Raw genomic sequence first — 17,655 nt, forward strand, 5'->3', positions numbered from 1 at the left:
CAGTTTGAACTCTTTGAAAGGTTCCTGGAGGTGAGTAGCTTAGCGGTCTTTATCAGGAAAAGCTCTTCAACCTTTACTAGGAGAGGTGGCAAAACCTCATCAGCTTTAGATGAGATTGGCCTTTTCCTTGGGGAGTTCTGCGCTTGGAGAGAGGAGTCAAGCCTAGAAATGAATGTCTTGTTTTGACCTCTAGTTTACTTACTCAAATGGTAATTTCATAAGATGCTTTTCTGTAGAAGACTTTGGTTTTATTATTTTATTACAGTTAGATCGTGTGATTTCAGAAGTGGAGGTGACAGAGACCTCTAGGCCACAACCCCGTAAGGTTGTGTGTTTCAGGAATTAACATGGTTTGCTTTCTTCTGAAAATAAAAAGGGAAAAGTGGAGAAAAAAGGAGATGAAATAACTCGTGTTAAAATCGGGCTTGCACTTTGAATTAAATTCTCTGCATGACTGGTTCTTATTAAGGCCAGAAATGATGAAACCTTGATGTGAGGGCTGCAGTGTGAACGGAGCAGGCGGTGAAGGTTTGCTCCATATTGGTTGGTAATTAGCTATGCACGGGTCGTGGGTCGATGATTAGTTCTGTTCCTCAGAGCATGTCTGCAATCTTTGATATCTACTTAAGCTATGTAAATAATTTGGAGTTTTTATTATGATTTTTCTGTTAATCTTTGGTAGAGTGAAATTTGAGATTTTTCTCTATGACACACCATGAAATTTATCAATTAAAGCCTTTCATTTATTCAAAGGCTGCACTTGGCTAAAATAAATTTCAACAAAATACCGTGTTGGGCTTTTCAAAATACTACTTAGTGGTTCTTTTGCAACCTGTAAACATAACTCTTCATTAATATTTCTAATTGGATAGATGGATGCTGTCATTCTTACAGAAGCCTTATGCTGAAACCCATAGCACCAGGAAGCCATAGATTTCTTTGGTTTCCCAAAGCTAATGTGACTTTTACTTATCTCAAGTTTATTATCATTTATTACCACATTTAACAATCAATGAGTTGTGTCCGTATCTTAGTTACTGCGGCAGCCTGAAGGCTCATGTTTCTTAGAACTCTATGCCTACATTGTACTTACATGCTCCCCTTATGTAGAAAAATTTCTAAGAAAAATATTTCAGCGATGAAGTATTGTTTTTAATTTGATTCTTTGAAAATATGATCCTGAGATTTCTGCATTGTGCATACCTTTATTTGACCAAAAATTTCCCCGGCCAAACCTATTCATTGTTTGTGGTTCCTAATTCCTTTACAGATGCAGCTATTTTCCGTTTTTTGGTCTCCACCTATTTCTTTCATGATTGCATGTCACTTAATAATTAAATAGAATAACTCACCCCTTTTAAACTATACTTATTTTCTAACTAAGTGTTCTCATTCTGGAAACTGGGGGCAACTTTCTGGAATCCCTGACATTGTATATGAATGTGTGTGTTTTTGATAGCTTTCAAAGGATTCTCCACAGCCTTCTTGGCTGCCAGAAGTTAAAGATGACTTTTGCCCGCATATGAACATTTTCTGTCTAACAATTTTAAGCTTCTTGTGGCAAGGTGCTTCGCCTCACATTGGTTCTGTATGGAGTTCACAACGGCGCTGTGTCCGGCAGTGTGTGGGAGACCACTGACTGATTTTGGTGCTTCCCAAACCAGTGTACGGCTGACCTTTGAACAGTGCAGAAGTGGGGGTGCCAAACCCTGGGCAGTCACCAGTCCGTGTAGAACTTTTGACACCCCAAGAACTAACGACAGCTCATAGCCTGCTGTAGACCAGAAGCTATGTCCATAACATAAACAGTAGATTAACATGAATTTGTATGTGTACACACACACACACACACACACACACACACACACATACAGGTCACTCTACCTTTACAGCGAGCCAGACAAAAGAAAATATTAAAGCAATCATAAGGAAAACACATTTACAGTACTAAACTGTATTTAGGGAAAAAAATCTACATATAAGTGATTCTGTGCAGTTCAAACCCGTGGTGTTTAAGGATCAATTGTAGATTGAGATGTTGCATTTAGAGGCTTTCCTCTAATTTAAATGGTATCTAACCTTCTTTAAAAGAGAAATGTTTTCATGGCTATAATGTTTGATGTAAATATATATATTTTTTAATTTTAATGTTTATTTTTGAGAGAGAAAGAGAGAGAGCTAGTGAGCATGAGCAGGGGAGGGGCAGAGAGAGAGGGAGACACAGAATCTGAAGCAGGCTCCAGGCTCTGAGCTGTCAGCACAGCTCGGCTCGAACTTGCAAACTGGGAGACCATGACCTGAGCCTAAGTCTGACGCTTAACCAACTGAGCCACCCAGGCACTCCTAAATATATTTTTTAATTATTAAATATGAAGAAAAAAGCCAGATATAAACTCATGTTTAACACTTACACCACTGCAACTAAAACAAATTAAAACTAATACAACAAAACTGCCAAGAGTAACATTTACGATAATATTGGTTTAATATTATGTATTAATGATGATACTTTCCTAAAAACTAAATCATTCTTAGGAATACAAATATTATTTTGGCTGATATGCCACCTGTTTACTTCTTTTTTTTTCTTTTTTTGCATTGGCTTATTTATCATAGGGAGTGTGGAGCTCAGTTCTGCTGTGGCTTTTCTGACAAAAAGCCTTTCGTGATGGTTCTGTGGTGCTCCGTGATATCATTTGGCCCTCACCTTATTTGTGTACTTAGTCCTCTGGTTTTTTTTCTTGTTAGCTCAGGAAAATTGAAATAGTAATACTTGGCCAACTTGCTCAGTCCACAAATGGAAATATAGCACTGGAATCATAAAGCAGTCTGAATTTAAAAGATGGTCATGACAGAATTTGTATTTTTTAAACTATCAATGAAATATCAACAAAAAATTTTAATTTTTAATATTTATTTATTTTTGAGAGAGACAGAGTGTGAGCTAGGGAGGGGCAGGGAAAGAAGGAGACCCAGAATCTGAAGCAGACTCCAGGCTCTGAGCTGTCTGCACAGAGCCCAACAGCGGGCTCAAGCTCCCAAACTGTGAGATCATGACCTGAGCCGAAATCAGACGCTTAACCAGCTGAGCCACCCAGGTGCCCCATCGTCAAAAGTGTTTATAATGTATTAAATATTCTTTTCCCTAAGAGTCTTTTTAAAAAATGTTTATTATTTTTGAGAGAGAGAGCGAGAGAGCAAGCGAGCAAGCAAGCTGGGGAGGGGCAGAGAGAAGGAGACACAGAATTCAAAGCAGGCTCCATACTCTGAGCTGTCAGCACAGAGCCTGACGTGGGGCTTGAACCCATGAACCGCGAGACCATGACCTGAGCCGAAGTTGGACGCTCAAGCAACTGAGCCACCCAGGCGCCCTCCCCACCTATCTTTTTTAGACTCCAGTTTGGGGAATACTGGCATAAAATATATGAAGGGCCAGATTTGGTGCAAATTACTTTTAGTGCATTAATGGATGGGACTTGATTTATATAAGGAGGTTGAGTTAATATTTATACTTAAAATAAGGGCGCCTGGGTTTAATTAATCCTGTCTTCATGTTTTTATTGAAATAATTATTTGTACCTGAGGTTTGTATCTTTTCTTTTATTTGGCTTTTAGTTGCCTGTTCTTCAAAACCAGCCTTGATTTTAGCTGTTACCCCCTGCAAGTAAACTAACCTATCAGCAAAGGAAGGATTCCAAGGGGATGGGTGGGGAAGAATGTCCCCAAACCGTGTGTTGGGAGTTAAACGCTGGTGGACTTCTGCCCTGGGTAGAAATACGGCACAGTGAGTGGAAACATGGTGCCCTTAACTTTTAGTGATTGCATGCTTTCTCTGAAGATGCTTCCCCCAAATCTCGGTCTTTGAAAGTAGTAACTACTATAGTTAAAAACATATGCTTTTTTTTCAGGAGGTAATGTCCTCCAGTCCAATTCCCGTACTTGGTAATTGTGTTACTTTGCCTCCGTTAAAATGAAGATGATGGAAATGAGACCATGATGAGGATTCAGTGAAATGATGCATCAACAATGCTCTGCACAGTGCTTGGAACATGCTAGGCGCTAATAAATTTTTGCCTACTCCTAGTGGTAGTGCTAGGACTCTAAGAAAGGGACTCGGAGCGTCTGATTATATTCACTTTACATGCACAGTAGACAAGTAAAGGGTTCAGAAAAGCTTCCTCATTTCTCAAGTTAGTCTTTGGATTTTGGTTCTATGCAGTGTGATGTTTTCACATAGAAGGTGATGTATTTCTATTATTATTAGCTCTTTGTGAGAGGAAGTAGCATCTTCCACGGTGCCTATGGAGGCCAATTATGTTGTAAACTTGCAAACCTCCTTGTTACCCAGCGAATCTGCCCTCGTGCCCTTTTCCAACCTGCATAACCGTCAACCCCTTTACATTCTCCACACCATCTTTCCTGTGCTGCCCTCTCTTCCATTTCTGTCCTAGGGGACCCCATGGTGAACTTTGCCAGCTCAGTAGCTCAGTGCTAATGCAGCTGTGATTACATTTGCTGCCATTGTTTGGAGCTTTTTGTTCCCCTCATTGCCAGGTGCCTCTCCATAGACATTTTCCTCTCAGTGCATAACTCTGAGCCTGGGTTGTCTTATCTTCACTTAACTAATGTGAAAACCAAAGCTCTGAAAGGTTATTTAACTTAGCCAGAGCCTCACAGCTGTTAATTGATAGAGAATTCAAACTCAGGTCTTCCTCACTGCTTAGACTTCTTCCTTAATTTCTGAATGTTCCATGATTCCATCTTAAAAGAAGAAAGTGTTCATTTGGTGGTCATGCACTTGGGATGAATTATATCAACAGGACTTACTTTTAACAGCCTGAATTTAAATACTGGCTTTGCCACATAATGGCTCCATTATTACCTTGGCCAAATTACTTAACATCTCTGGTCCTCTGTTCATTCATCCATGGGAGAGAGTCCTAATGGCACCTGAATCATAGTTCATTGTAAAGATTAAGTGACATAATATTTCCAAAAGCATTTGAGCAGCTCCTGGTATATAGTAAGCCTCATGTAGGCATGTTAAACATATACAGTAACATGACTTCAGGATGTAACCTCAGTGAAAAGTCTTCTTTTTAAAGAAAATGCTTTCTTATTTCTTTTCCCACCAATGTCTTTTTTGTAAGTAATCCTTCTCTCTGAGCTCACCTGATGCCAGTCTTTGCTTTTAGAAAGTCTTACACTGAAATGTTTTGGTCCTTGTAAGCTCATGATGTTTAACAATATCTTTGCTACACAGAAGTCCTTTAACCCATTTCTTACTTACTCACTCATTTTACCTGGACTGCGTCTTTTACCTCTGATCTCCTCAGTACCGCATCTGGCATAAGGTGAAAAACGTGGAAAATGTTTATCTTTTTCTTCAATGAAATTTCCCCCTTCTGTCCCTCAGACCATTCTGCAAATGACAAATTGCAATAAGCTTTCCGGCATTGGAGGTGAAAGGACAAGAACCCATACTTTTCTGCAGGAAACATACACAGAAGGGCAGTTTTATTCTTACAAAACATTTTTTGTAACTTGGTATGTCAAATATTTGAGTACCTTCTGTATGTCAGGCATTTGGATGTGAAGGCATTGGGGAGGGGCAGTGGATAGGGCACACAGCACTTTCCAAGTTTTCTTCTTTTTGAACTTTTTTAATGTTTATTATAGAGAGAGAGAAGGGAGAGGGGGTGGGGAGGGAGAGAGAGAGAGAGAAAGTACACACGCGAGGAGGGACAGAGAGAGAGAGCCTGATGCAGGGTTCAAACTCGCAAACCCTGAGATCATGACCTGAGCCACAGTGAGGCACTTAACCAGCTGAGCCACCTAGGTGCCCCTTCCAAGTTTTCTAATGAAAATTCAACTTGGGATCACACTGTTTCCCAGGAGATGGGATCAGGGGTGTCCTGCACATTCACATGTGCTTCTTTATTTCTTACACAGCTTGACTGTCTTTTCCCCTTGGTATTTCTGCTACCTAGCAGTATGTGGCATCTAGTAGGCACAAAATTAATGTTGTGCAAATGGATTTGTAATTGATTTTGGCACATCGTAGGATGTGTGCCATTTTGCTAACCAGTGACTCCCTCCTGCCATTACTGAATAACTCTCTTTCCACTGATTTGTTAGATCTCATATTGAATATGTCTTTTATTGTCTCTTGTTTTTATGATCTGTATTTTGTTTAACTGGGACTATACTGTATTTAACAACTGTAGACATATATCTTCATGTTTGCTCTTATTTTTCAGGGTTTTATGTGATAGGCGCCTCTGTTTATTTTTGTTTTCCTAGGTAAAGGTTAGAATCGTATTTGGGTTCACCCACTATGCCACAGTTCCATAAGTGGAATATTAAAAGTGTACATTTCATTTAGAAGGAAGTGTCAGCTTAAGCTATGTTTTATCCTTTTAGGAACATTTATTTGAATGACCCTGGTATTGTGTTTTTAAAGTGTTTTTTTTTTTCCTTTTCCTTCTGATCACACCTTTTTCCTTAAGATACCTTGAAGAATTTATTTTTTTAAATTTTGTTTTAAATCCAGTGTAGTTAACATAAAGTATTATATTTTTTTAATGTTTATTTCTTTATTTTGAGAGAGAAAGAGCTCATGTATGGCAGGGACAGAGAGAGCAGGTGAGAGAGAATCCCAAGCAGGCTCTGCACTGTTGGCGCAGAGCCCGATGCAGGGCTCAGTCTCCCAAACCATGAGATCAGGACCTGAGCCTGAACCAAGAGTCAGACGCTTAACCAACTGAGCCATCCAGGCGCCCCAACATGTAGCATTATATTATTTTAGGCGTGCATTGTAGTTATTCAGCAGTTCCATACATCCAACACATGGCGCTCAGGATGGGTATACTTGTGATCTCCATCACCCATTTCACGCACCCTGCCTCCCACTTCCTCTCAGGTCACCCTTCATCTTGGAATACTTTTATTTATTTTTATGTGAATGGGGTTTGTTTGTAAATCATATTTTATTCACTGTTCGCAAAATTATTGGATTTTATATATGCGGAATTTATCCAAGCTACTTAACTCTTTTATTTACTCCAGTAGTTATTCAACTGATTGTTTGGCTTTCTAGATAAAAAAAAAAAAATTATATCATGTGCAAATACCAGTTTTTGTTGTTCTTTTCCAATATTGCCTGTTTCTAAGTAAATCTTACATAGTAGTCATGGTAGATGATTTCTTTCTGGAATGTTTCTAGTACCTTATTAAGATGAATGTGACTGTTAGTGTGAAATATACTTTGTAATGTAAGAAATATTAAAAGGGCCATATAGTTTGGGACACCTTGGTGGCTCAGTTGGTTAAGTGTCTAACTGTGGCTCACATCATGATCTCGTGGTTTCTGAGTTTGAGCCCCATGTTGGGCTCTGTGCTGACGGCTCAGAGCCTGGAGCCTGCTTCAGATTCTGTGTCCCTTCTCTCTCTGCCCCTGCCCCACACATGCTCTTTCTCTCTCCTTCAAAAATAAATAAACATTAAAAATTTTTTTCAAAAGGGCCATGTAGCTGAATTTTTTTTAAGTTGCATGGTAATTTTGTCACATAATGCCTTGTTCATGTTTGAGAGGTGCTTATCACCCAGAAAGAGAAAATGGCTTCCAGAGATGCATAAATTGCCTGAATTTAATGGACTGTTCCCTTTTAACACAAGAAACACTGTCTTGTTTTGTTCTACAATGAGAATGCTACTTTCTCTGTTCTAGTCATGAGTTTGGAGGGTATTGGGACAAAGACCCACCGTACTATGCGCTGAATGCCCAGGAGGCCCTCTCCCCTGGGAACAAGAGAAGAAGGAAGCATGCTAACTCCCAGCAAAACTGTAACCACCCTAGAATCCACTGCCATGACTGAATGACGGTGATTAGTTCTCTTTCTGCCTAGAAGCTGAAAAATAACACTCTGGTAGAAGATAGCGTCATTTAGGGCTTGCATTTTTAGTTGGGTAATATTTCCCCTGAGGGGATAAAAATTGAGTTTTGAGGGGAGAAAAATTAAATATCATAGTGTTTTGTGGGTCTGTAAAGGGCTGTAATTCATAAACAGATAATGCAGTATATCTATGTTACTAAAATGTCATGGGAGGTGTGAGAAAACATTGATGTAGAGCTTCTTCATTTTTTATTTAGCTGATAATCGAAAGTTATAGTAAATTATGCTATATGACCTGAAGACAGAATAAAGACAATGTAATTTATAGTCCCAATTTTGTTCCAGAGATTGAAAATAGAATTTTAGTGCTCAAAAATAAGCTGGCTAGCATGTTAAAGTAATAAAAGTGAAAAATTGGAAAGTTTCACTAGAGCATTGAAATTTGTGGCCAAAAAGCAGCAAAAAGAAAGTTTGATAAATGAAAAATACAGTATCTGAAATTAAGAACTCTATGGATAGTTTTAACAGAACATTAGATACAGGAGAAGACAGTATTAATAATGTGGAAGGTAGGTTAATAGAAAATACCCAAATTGAATCAAAGAAAAGACATCCTGTATGCTTGTATTTCTACTAGCTAAAGATATGAGAAGGATCACGTTTACCTCCTGATGTCCTTGCTGCAGAAGTCCGTGAGCAGAGCCAGCACATGCCTTACTTCGGCAGGGGTGAGGCTCCATGTCAGTGGACCCCAGCTGGCGTCCCAGTAATCTAGGATCTTGGTGACCCTCTCAGATTGAGGATCATGGCCATCTGGGAGAACCAGGAAAACTTGTCTCGGATGGTCCAGGTGGACAGTCTGTCAGCACAGAGCCTGATGCAGGTCTTGAACTCATGACCCATGAGATCATGACCTGAGCCGAGACACTTAACCGATTGAGCCACCCAGCTACCTGCCTTTCTTTCTTTCTTTCTTTTTTCTTTCTTTCTTTCTTGCTTTCTTGCTAAGAGTCAAAGTTAGAGCATGATACATGATAGAAATTTAAAAATAATTCTGAAGTCGCACTGGTGTGTTATGTAGATGTTGAGACTTTTTAAAAGACAGTTAACCATTTCCCCCACTTTTTTCTATATGCATTCATGTATGATTTCTATTTTTAAAACATTGTGAGATATTTTCTGATTTTTGCCACTTAAAAATAGTTCACAATTCATACATCATTCTGAATGCCTTTGGTGCATTCTACATTGTCAGATGGATTACATCTCATTTATTTCTAAAATAAGGTGTTTTATTCCTTTCTCCATCAGTAGAAAAAATTGGTTCTGACTGGCCTATGTGATATGCTCAGGTTTATTTTGTATCATTGTTTCAAAGGTCACAGTCACCTACTCTTTGGTATTTCAGTGTCCTTAAAATAAAATTCTTCAACCATGTTTGAATTATACCCTTTTGCTGTTTAAAAGATTTCTATCATGATAATGAAGTTAAAGCTTTTATTAGGTTGGTGGTAAGTTGGCTTGAAATGGAAACTTTATGTTAGAGTAATAGAAGACACCAGATCAACTTTCTAAATAAAACTCTTTTTTTCTTATTTAAACTATTTTTTTTGAGAGAGAGAGAGAGACAGAGCCTGAGCAGGAGAGGGGCAGAGAGGGAGGAGAAACAGAATGTGAAACAGGCTTCAGGCTCTGAGCTGTCAGCACAGAGCCCGACACGGGGCTCGAACCCACAAACTGCAAGATCATGACCTGAGCTGAAGTCGAACGCTTAACTGAATGAACCACCCAGGCCCCAAAACTCTTTCTTTATAGGAGATAACATTTGTTCAGTATCTACCAGAGTGTCTAGCACAATACATCTCAAATCTCTCTCCTCCCTCTTCCTTTCTCCTTCTAATACCTGTTTACTTTGCTGTTTCTGATGCTTCTTTTCCCCAGAGTTGTAGAAACACAAAAATTTATAACTTTATTCTGTTTTAGGTTTCTACTACTATGTAATAAATTACCATAAACTTAATGGCCTAAAGCAACACCTATTTATTATCACACAGTTCTGTAGATCAGAAGTCAGGACAGGGCTCAGCTGGGTTCTCTTTCCAGTTCATGCAGTTGGCAGAATTCATTTCCTTACAGTTGGAGAGCTCATGGTGGCTTTTGTCATCTTAAAGGCAGGGAGAAGCAGTTCTCTGTTGCTGCACCATCTTTTAAGGGATTTACCTGTTTCAAATCTTCTCCTTCTGAACAACTCAAACTCAAAGTCAGCTGATTCTTGTTTTTTTCATTTTTATTTTTGAGAGACAGAGACAGTGCGAGCAGGGGAGGGTCAGAGAGAGAGGGAGACACAGAATCCGAAGCAGGCTCCAGGCTCTGAGCTAGCTGTCAGCACAGAGCCCGATGCAGGGCTCAAACCCACGAACCGTGAGATCATGACCTGAGCCGAAGCCGGACGCCTAACAGACTGAGCCACCCAGGCGCCCCCAGAGTCAGCTGATTCATAACCAAATCATGGGAATAACATTCCATCATCATCTGACTACAGTGGAGAGTGAAGAAATGATTATATAATAGTGATTATATAGGGATTAGAGGTCTTTTTAGAGTTTTGCCTACCATATCCTGGGCTAAAAAGTTAAAAATACTTTTCTATGGATACAGAAATACATGAACGTCTGTTGACTGCCTCCTGATTGCTAAGACGTGAACTTAGAATCTGACCTCCATTTTACAAATGAGCAAAACTTAGTTTCACGAGGCTACATCAATGGCTTAAGTTCTCATTGAATTCAAGAGGCACACACAAAACCATGGAGATGAAACCTCTGAGTGACTGAGAGTCTCTTCTTTCATTGTTTGTTTGTCAGTTTTGTTTTAATAAACATCCATGAGTTTTCAAATAAGCTGTTTTTCAACTGTTCAAATTTAGATGGGTTGTTGAAAACCAAAAACACATTTCCCCAGGGAAGTGGTGGGTGAGTTCCCAGGCTGCGTCCCAGAATCCAGCTTAACACATCCTCTCGGGGAGGTTGTCTTCAGAGTAATCGAGAACCCCCCAGGTCCTAATCCCTGAGTCCCCTGGAGGCAGTCAGAGTTCCGGGCACTGTGCACCTGCTGTGGCTGTCCTGTGTGGGACCCCTCCTCAGAGATGGAATTCCCCAGATCCCGGGCCACACTTGGGAGGACACGACCTTAGTAGCTGAATTATCCTTTATATCGAATCAGTAAGTTTGTAAACAGTGACATTAAACTTGCACAATAGGTTGTGTGTGAAAGTATTTGACAGTTCTTTTTTTAATTTTTTTTAATGTTTATTCACTTTTGAGAGAGAGAGAGAGAGAGAGAGCAAGCCTGCAAGTGAGCATGCGCGGGGAGAGACAGAGAGTGGGGGACACAGGATCCAAAGTGGGCTCTGTGTTCACAGCATCAAGCCTGATGTGAGGCTCGAACTCAGGAACTATGAGATCTTGACCTGAGCTGAAGTCGGACACTCAACCCACGGAGCCACCCAGGCACCCTGACAATTATTTTTATTATCTCTCACTTAGTTTTTTTTTTCACCATGTTCTTCTAAGTCTGTGCAAAAAGCTAGCTTATAAGGCTTATCTCCAACTAATATCTGCGTGTTAGGTGGCATAGTTTAAAAATCAGGCAGCCTCTCTCTTTACCTGCCCATCTTGAGTTCCATCACGTCCTTCCTGTCTTTACAACGAGCTTGAGAAAAGAGGGGAGATGTGAACGGTTCCCAGGGAATCCCCACAGGAAGAGGGAGCCACGCTCAGGCTGATGTGTGCAAGAGAACTGAGGTGATGTTCATGACCGGAATACAGGAGGGGCTGTGTGTGAGGAAGGTCGGAGCCAAGGAGGCTGCGGAGGGAAAGAGCGGAAGGAAGGCAGGCAGGCTGGGTTTTCTTTCTCTTGAAATAAATGTTGCTGGGCTTCCTTTTCTACCACAGCATCATTCCTGCCTTCTGACCCGGATGAAATGATCGAACTTGATGAACCTTGGGAACAAAGTAGCGATGTTCACCTAAATTTGAACTTTTTTTTTTAAATCCTCAGTCTTACCTTCTTTTCCTTCACTGCCTCTGGTAAAATAAATAAATAAATGAATTCTGTTCCCTTTTGATCTTCATTTCAGGTTATTCAAAATGTATGGCTGACAGCCTTCAAAGGAATGATGCCGGCATTGGATGTTTTATTCAGGGTATCGCCGCTCTGCCCTTCGGTGCAGCTATTCAAATTGCTTTGGAAGTGCCTGAAAGGTTGTCATGCATTTTGCCAACAGTAAATGACAAGCTGTAATATATCTGGTGAATATTCCGGGTGTATAGGAAATTACTGTTACAGCCTCTATTTCGTGGAAGTTTGTTTCTCGTGTAATGCTCCAAGTTCAGTCTAAATTCCTCCGTCGGATGGGTTCAGGTCTTACCGCTCAAGTAATACGTGGAGTCAAAATAATTTAGGATGCAGTTATGAGTGGGGAAAAGCGTAAAAAGCACATGGTAACTTTTTAAGCAGATTGTTTTTAATAATTCTGTGCCCTTGGGACAAGTGACATCCCCTTTTTATGCACAACCCCCCCTTTAGGATATCCACTTGCTCTTTCCTTGGCTGCAAGTGAAATCTTTTGAAGATCATTACCTTAGTGCCCCCTAATGAAATGTAAATAAAATGAATGATTACAGTTTGATTATGGGTTCAGTATTTATGAGGCTCCTGGTAACTTGCTGCATAAATTTAAGTGTGTGAGTAAATTCTCTTAGGGACAGTCAATGTGAGAGTATTTTATTTTTCTTCTCTATTTTTTATGACGTACTAATTCTTTTCACCTCCGAATTCTTTATTGTTGTTTCTGCCCTAGAAGAAGTAGGACCCTGGAAAATGGATGTATTTTTTTCTGGGTGACTTTTATGGTCCCTGTAGGGTTTGGACCAGACCTGAGTTTGTGCCTGATCCTGACGTGTCACGGGAACATTGAAATAAAGGAATACAGCTTTTCTTTTAATTCCTATACTGTGTCCATCTCCACACAAAGAAAAATGCATGAACATTGCTTTCTTCTACGTTTTCTCATAAAGCACGTCGAATTTCAAGTCTGCACTTTGACAGAAATCACAAGGGAACAGGTTTACACTATTCTCTGATTACTTAGAGATACCAAGTATTTTAAGCTTTCTACTTCACCATCTCAATATTGGAAGTTAGCTTCCACTCATTTTATTGCTCGAGACCACTTTACCTTGCAGTCTTTTCTTTCTGGAGGAATTATTGTCCTGACACTTGCACAGAACACACTCTTCTCTGCCATAACTGTTGGCCATCCAGCAGAGCCTGCTCTCTGGCAGGAGACAGAATAACCCTTAAAGTTAGTGCTTGTCAGGGCGCCTGGGTGGCTCAGGTGGTTAAGCATGTGACATCAGCTCAGCTTTCCTCCAAAGCAGCTTCCAAGCGGCAGGGTCACCGTTGATTTTTGTAGATGATGCCAGGTGTGTCAGTGGCTGGAATGGAGTTGAGTACAGTGTGGTACGTTGGGCTTCTCATGATGGCCCAGAGTGATCCTGATTCCTCCAGTCAATATTGGTAACGAAGCCTTCTAGAAACAATCCCTTAGTTCAGTTTGATGCCTTCGCCCACCGTGGCTGTACTTGTAATAATTTTGTCAACTATTAATTAACTCTTTGCTTTGAGATGCATTTATTTATGCCTCCTATGTATAATTAAACATTTAGTATAAAATGATAAACAGAGGGGCGCCTGCGGGGCTCAGTCGGTTAAGCGTCTGACTTCGGCTCAGGTCATGATCTCACAGTCTGTGGGTTTGAGCCCCGCATCAGGCTCTGTGCTAACAGCTCAGAGCCTGGAGCCTGCTGCAGATTCTGTGTGTGTGTCTCTCTCTGCCACTCCCCTGCTCACTCTCTGCCTCTCTCTCTCAAAATAAAAAATAAAGACATAAAAAAGTTTAAAAAAAGATAAACAGAAAAGGCATGACCCCTGCTCTCCTGGGGTTTCTATTAATACATTTTATTTAAAATGTGTCCTGATTGTTAGAGCTGATCTGAAGGAAAGGAGCGGAATGTTCTAGGTGAGGATCATGGTGGCTCTAATTTAGATTGGGAGCTCAGGAGCACAAATGATATTTGAGTTGAGTTAAATATTTTAATTTTGTAAAGCAGAAGAAAGGCATTTTGTTCTAGGATAAAATTTGCAGTTCTGTTTGATCATAGAGATTTCAAGCAGTTGAAATACATCCTCCATGTATAGTTAAATCTTAAAGTGTTCATCAAGGAATAAACTTTAGATTGTTATCCAAAAAAAGGTATATAGGGTAATTCAAAATGTATAATGTGTTTTTAGGTAATAATCCATATAAAGGGGAATAACAGTGGGCTCAAACAATAAATACTGTGATAAATGGTTGAATATGGAAAAAAATGGGCGTTAGAAACAGAGGTACCACTAGGGAATGAAGGTATTTATTTTGGAGATAGGAAAGGTCTGCATTCAAATCCACAGACTTTGAGTAAGTCCTGTGGGATGGAGTCTGTGCTGGGAGATGAGTAGATGCCGCCACACCCTTCTCCGAGCGTACCGTTAGTTCTGAAACAATGACATCCTTCAACAATGCTAAAAGCCAAAAATGCTCAGTATACTGTTCTAGGAGGTATTGTTTTCTGGGAGGGAGCAGACATTTTAACACAATGTTGTCACTTTTAAGGTGAAGTAAATAAAAACAAAGCTAATTAGGATTTCACTGAATCTGTATTGAATGTGTTATGCTATAAATATAGATTATGTATTTCCATCCCACCTTCCAATACTTAAGGAACATTTGTCAAATCGATCCTTCATTAGACTACAGAAGGCAATCTCAGTAAATTATCCAGAGCAAACTATTAGCTGCGTGACCTTGGGCAATTTAATTACTACCTTCCTACCTCCCTTTCCTCACTTATAAAATGGAAGTAAGACTACCCGTACTGGAAAGCATATGACATGGACGCTAGTGTTAAGCTTTTTAGTGTAATACTAGAAATTAATAATGTTTTCAGAGGTTTTCGAAATAATATTCTCCTAAATAAATATTAGCTAAAAGAAAAAAAGTAGAGGATAATGACTAATCCAAACGTTACAATTTTTAAAATTCAGGTTCTTTTCACGATAAAATAGTTCACAATTCATTTTTCAGCATATGTTTATAGAATATATATCTTGTGTTTTCAGGTGACCCATTTCCACACCAACCTCAGTGATCACTTGGTATCTTGGAAGGCTTATTGTTCTCAAGATTTTATAAGATGTTTATTTCAGCAATTCCTAATGGTCCTACAAAAGGTGCTGTATTTGCATTGAAACATTATAGTATTATTTAGTTCTTTCTGGAAGATTGGGAATTGGAGAAGGATTTTCATGTTACCAGAAAGTTAAATTTGGGTTTTAAACTTTATTCTATTTTTATTTTTGTTTTTTGCGTTCACAGTGCCAGACAGGTCAAGTTTCTTTGTACTGGGGGCACAGCTCTTATTGGGGAAAAAAATAGTGACAATGAGGAAATTGAGACGAGATATGCTCTTCTTAAAAACCTGAAAAAATATATATTGACAAAGATGTGAAAATGCCACACTAACAATAACATAGAAGTTTCTTTGCATTGCTTGAGTAATCAAAATAGGGATAAGGCCTCATTAGCTGCCACAGAATGCCTAAATTCAGGCAGATGTGGTGATGGCAAAGTCAACCTGAGTCTTTCCAGGCTTATAGTTGATCCCTTTGATCTCTTTTATTGCTTGGTAGAATTTTGACTATCAGGATGAAAATCAATTTAAAGATGGTTGTTGGGCGCCTGGGTGGCTCAGTTGGTTGAGTGTCCAACTTCGGCTCAGGTTATGATCTCATGGTTCATGGGTTCGAGCCCCGCATCAGGCTTTGCACTGACAGAATAAAGCTTGTTTTGGATTCTCTGCCTCCCTTCTCTCTGCCTGTCCCCTGCTCATGCACTCTTTCAAAAATAAACATTGGCGGGGGGGGGGGGTTAGGAAAGAAAAAAAAAGACTGTTTAATGTTAAGGCAAATAAGTTTGGGCCAACTTGTCCCTTCCTCCCTCTCTTCCCCAGAATATAGCCAATAAAATATTTTCTGAAAAATTCTATTTTTAAGCCAAGGAAACATTTTATACTAAAGCTAAGAAATACTAATTTTCTTTCTTGTGAATACTAGTTCACCTCTTTTGGACTATAAAGAAATAACATTTCTGGGGGACCTGGGTGGCTCAGTCACTTGAGTGTCAGCCTCTTGGTTTTGGCTCCAGTCTTGATCTTCTGGTTTTGTGAGCTCAAACCCCACGTCAGGCTCTGCGCTGGCAGCTCAGAGCCTCTTTGGGATTCACCCTCTCTTCTTCTCTCTCGGCCCATCCCCAACTCATGCTATCTCCATCTCCTCAAATTAAATAGAAACTGAAAAAAAATGTTTTAATGAAAAAAAAAAAGAAATAACATTTCCTTGTTCTTGTAGTCTCCATATCCTGCATTACACCCACTCATGTAATTCTGGTTCTTTGTTAACATGATTTTTTAATTTATTTATTTAGCTTTTCTGTTAGCATGAGTTTAAAAAGCAGAGAAACACACGCATATGAGTCATCTCTAATGGATTCTCAGGTTGCCATAACATTTTATAATAACTAAATGCCATTCTTTGGCTTGGAATTTTCAGGATATATCAGGGAAAGAAATTTCAGAAAATAAGCATTTTTAAAAGAAGAATATAGACCTTCATTGATGATGCAACCAATTGTGTCCTTTCTTTATACCTTTTTTTGCCCAGGATTCAAAACTTGATGTTTCTAAATGGTGATGATAAGGTCTACATAAAAGAACTTAGTTAAGCTCTTGTATGGCTGTTTTTATGTTTAAAATTTGCTGCTGATCATCTGAATTTTTTTTTTTGACTGCTTTAAATTTACCATCCTCCCTGCCTGGGTGGCTCAGTGGGTTAAGCGTCCGACTTCAGCTCAGGTCATGATCTCACAGTTCAGGAGGTCAGGCTCCTCATCAGACTCTGTGCTGACAGCTTGGAGCATGGAGTCTGCTTCGAATTCTCTGTCTCCCTTTCTCTCTGGCCATCCCCCACTTGTGTTCTCTCTCTCTCTCTCAAAAATAAACATTAAAATTTTTTTTTTAATTTAAATTTACTATTCTCCCCTTCCTAATTAAAAGGTAAGATTTTTATCTGTGAATCTTTACATCACCTCTTTTGGACATCTATAAGAGTCACACCTGCCTGCTCTTGGTCCCAGATTTTAAAAAAAGAAATCCTTTGCTGTGGCTTCTTCTTAAGATCCTGTCTCTGGATCCATGAAGAAATCTTTTCCTTTCCCAGCCTCAGAAATGTTGTCTGATTTCTCTCCTTTTTTTTTTCTTGTTGAAGGGGAAAAGGGGCATTTTTCATCCTTAATCCACACCATAGATGTCTCTTAAATTAAGGATTCAGAATGTGAGTCTTCTCTGAAGGACACAGTGAGGCTAGTACGTGCAAAATGAGCGTGAAATAGACACCACTCTGCCTTCAGTGGTCAGCCAGAATCCTGGGAGTGGAGAGATTTTTGCATCTATTTATAAAAATCTCACAGAACTTCACTTCTGAAAAGTATTTAATTGTATAATTCCCAACTTGAAAATTAAAAACAAATTAAAAATCTGTCATCATTAGGATAGCCTATTAAAGAGGGCCTTTCTCTGATGAAGAACTCTACGAATCAGACCAC

Source organism: Suricata suricatta, chromosome 6, assembly GCF_006229205.1.
Source record: "Suricata suricatta isolate VVHF042 chromosome 6, meerkat_22Aug2017_6uvM2_HiC, whole genome shotgun sequence".
NCBI lineage: Eukaryota > Metazoa > Chordata > Mammalia > Carnivora > Herpestidae > Suricata > Suricata suricatta.